The sequence below is a fragment of the Petaurus breviceps genome, unplaced genomic scaffold, assembly GCF_028583685.1.
Source record: "Petaurus breviceps papuanus isolate PSGF00001 unplaced genomic scaffold, PetGlider_PUasm1.0 89798, whole genome shotgun sequence".
Classification (NCBI taxonomy): domain Eukaryota; kingdom Metazoa; phylum Chordata; class Mammalia; order Diprotodontia; family Petauridae; genus Petaurus; species Petaurus breviceps.
In genome coordinates this window covers 161,055-164,523 of record NW_027187124.1, presented here as the reverse complement: position 1 = coordinate 164,523, position 3,469 = coordinate 161,055, and positions in this window count along the sequence as shown.

Here is a 3,469-nt window from a genome sequence, read left to right as displayed (position 1 = left end):
GGAATGAGTGAATGAGTGAGTGAGTGAATGAATGAGTGAGGGAATGAGTGAGGGAATGAATGAGTGAATGAATGAGGAAGGGAATATGGGAAGGAGGGAAAAAGGATTGGTTAAGTGTTCCCATGGGCCAAACAGTGGCCCAAGATGAGGGCTGGGTAGGAATGAGACCCTCAAGGAGCTGACTTTCTAATGGGGATCAGGGGCCCAAGCCCTTAGGGAATAGGTTGACCCGCCCAATCCAGAAACAATGGCAGAGTTGATTTCATCCTGGTTCTTGGTTCAAGGTTCCAGTAGGGCTGGGGTACCCAGGAGGCTGGAGGCTAACAGAGCTGTGGGAGGGATGGCCCCATCTATAGCCCCCCTGAAAAGTGGCCATCCAACCTTGAAGAAGGGAACACCCCACTCCCAGGATCAGAGAGCTCTTCCTAGCACCCCCCCATAACCCCAACCCTCGTCTCTGGGGCTGAGCCCCTCTTTCTTCCAGAGGACACCTTTCCCATGGGAACCCAGGCCTCACACTGCTGAGAGGTCCCCTTCTCCAGGCCCCGAACACCCTGATCCTTGCTTTCTGAGGACAGTTCTCAAGACCCCTCCCCCTTACAAGCCAGCCAGGATGATCTCCCACCCATCCCATTGCCCCATGCCCTAGCCCTGCCTGGCACACCTTAGGACACTGGCCCTGTCCAACATACAGGCCTGGAGAAGTCAAGGGTTTGTGTCTTGGGCCCTCGCCTCTAATCCGCCCTCCGACCCGCCCTCCCCTCCTTTGTCTTATCTCCCAGATAGCTGGCCTCACTGGGATAGCCATCCATTCTCCTCCCAGAGCAGAACCCTGCCCATTGTTGCTGGATGAATGATTGACTGAGACCCAGGAAGGCTTTCTGGGTGAGGGGCTCCAGCCCAAGGATCCCACTGCCAGGATTCCAAGGCACCTGTGGCTGAGGATGAGTGACCCTTCCATGGGACAGGTCCCAGTTGTGATTTTCAAGGCTTACAGGCCAAAGGACGAGATGCTTGGAGGCCTCCAACAAGTTCAACCATCCCTGTGGTGCTGCAGTGGCCAGTCAGGGAGACTAGGGTCCAAACCTGGCCTTGGACACTTACTAGCTGTGTAACCCTAGGCAAGTCACTCGGCTTCCGCCGGCCTCCAGAGGCAGGAGGGCACCTCCCTCCCAGGGCATTCCTCTGTAAGAAGCTCTTAACACATTGTACCATGTCTCTGAGCCTCAGTCTCCCCATCTGTTCAATGGGTATAATAGCGCACACCAGGCCTGTTTCATGGGCTTATCCTGTGGCCCTCTACATATAGACCAACTCTGATCACCCTGTCTCACTGAGTCCACTGCCCCATGTGGAAGGTGCAGGCTGCTGCTGCTCGTGGGGCTCTTAGACAAACAGCTGCCTCAGAGAGGGGGGCTGGAAGGCCCCCAAGGCCCCTCCTAGATGCAGTAAGAAAAGCGGCATGCATTTATGTGGTGCTGCTGTGTGCCAAGGGCTGGAAGGGACCACATGATCTGCCCCCCAACATGTTATGTTTGAGGAGACAAAGGCCCAGAGCAGGCAGAAGACTGGTCCAAGGTCACTTGGGGACACTCTCAGTGACTGAGTGAGGCCCAGAGTCCATCAGCCCATCAGCTTTGGCCTCTGCCAGCTCCAGGGCAGGACCCTGGTTCCTCTCCTAGGGCTAAGGAGGCCAGGAAAATGAGCCCCCAGGAGCAGGAAAGCAAGGGCAAGCACCTCCTCTTAGAACCTGCTCTCTCAGACAATGGGGCTTCCCCCCAGGTTCCCCTCCAATCCCTCCCAGTCACCCCGGGGTGGGGAGATGTCAGAACCTGTGTCAGCACAAACCGGCTTATGGGGCGGGGGCGATAGGAAAGGTTAGTACTCTACCAAAGCCTGTACTGGCTTCCTCTGGATCCAGGAAGGCCAGGACCAGGCCCAGAGGCAGGCCAGGCTGCCTCCCTGGCATTCTGGGGGTGGCGGGGGGCAATCGCTTCTCTTTTCTCCCCTTTCACTTCCCTCTGTCCTCCCACTTTAGGCTGGTTCATCATCACCTTAGACCAGTCATGGCTTTTACCTGGGCTCATTGTCCTGGCCCTTCCTTCCCCTCCCTCTCATCCTCTCCCCTCCCCATCCCTTCCCTCTCATCAGGGCATGGCTGCTGGGTCAATGCCCCATGAAGACCACAGAGGCTGAGGCAGAGGCCAGGAAGGGGAAGTTCATACCAGATACAAGGCAGATCAAAGCCCCCAAATTGTCTGTTTCCTCACTGGCAAAACTCTGGTTATACATAGCTTGACAAGCACCCCCATCCCCCCTGCCCTGTGCCCCTGCAGATGTTTGTGCCAGCCCCTTAACTCAAACACCTGAGAAGAGAGATGGCAGCTGGGGAGACCTGCTCAGAGGGTCATAGAGTCTGAACCCAAAAAAGGAGAATGATCAAGGTCAGAGCTCGGAGAGCCTTAGAACAGTGAAGGTCAGGGATGAGAAGGTCACACAGATGGCCCTTAGATATCATCTAACCCAGCCTCTTCTTCTGAGGGAGGAAACTGAGGCCCATGCAAGATGAGAGGCTTGATTCAGGTCACACATCAGCTGGGGTTTTTCCCTGGGGAAGGAGAAAAGCTGTGGTACCCATTTTTTAGGTGGCAATTTGGGAGCCCAGTGAGGTATCTTAAGAGCTCACATGCCTTCCTGGCTCCCTCCAGGCCAGGGCCTTGGGAAGATTTCATATTCCGTCCTGGAGGCCACAGGGGCCACTGGAGTTTATTGAGTCGAGGGTGACAAGGTCAGACCTTGGCTTTAGTGACTGAATGGAGGATGGGCTGGACGGAGAGACTGAGGCAGGCAGACCCTCCCAGCAGCTACTGCCATGGTCCAAGTGAGGGGGTGGCTGTGTCAGGAGAGAGAAATGGTGAGATTTGGCAAAGTACTGGATTCTTGGGAAAAAGATGTGGCCAAGGTCCCCCAAGGCATCAACAGCCACACTTGGATTCACTTGCCCAGATCCCCGCTAGGGACCCCCCAACCCAGGCCATTCCCCAAACCTGGGACCCCTGCTGCTTTCTTTCCCCTTTGTGGTGCCGTCATGGCGGGTCCCTAGCTCCTGAGTGCAGAGAAGGGCTGGGGCCACACCTGCAGACACCAGGAAGGAGCCTTCGGCCCCAAGGGGAGGTTCACCTGCTCTTAAGGAAGCCCTTAAAGCTCCAGGTGGAGTAGGAAGTCCAGAGTTCGAGTCCAGTCTCAAACACTAGCTGTGGGACCCTGGACAAATCACTTTTCCTCTGTCTGCCTCGGTGTCCTCTGCTGTAGAATGGGGATAATATTAACCGTCGACCTCGCAGGGCTCTTGTGGGGATCCAAGCCCTTAGCAGGTACTTGACACATAGTAGGGCCACAGGCTGCTGATTCTGCCACTCGTCCCCGGGGCCTCTCTGAGGCATCGGTGTAACCCGCTCGTTGCCCAGAG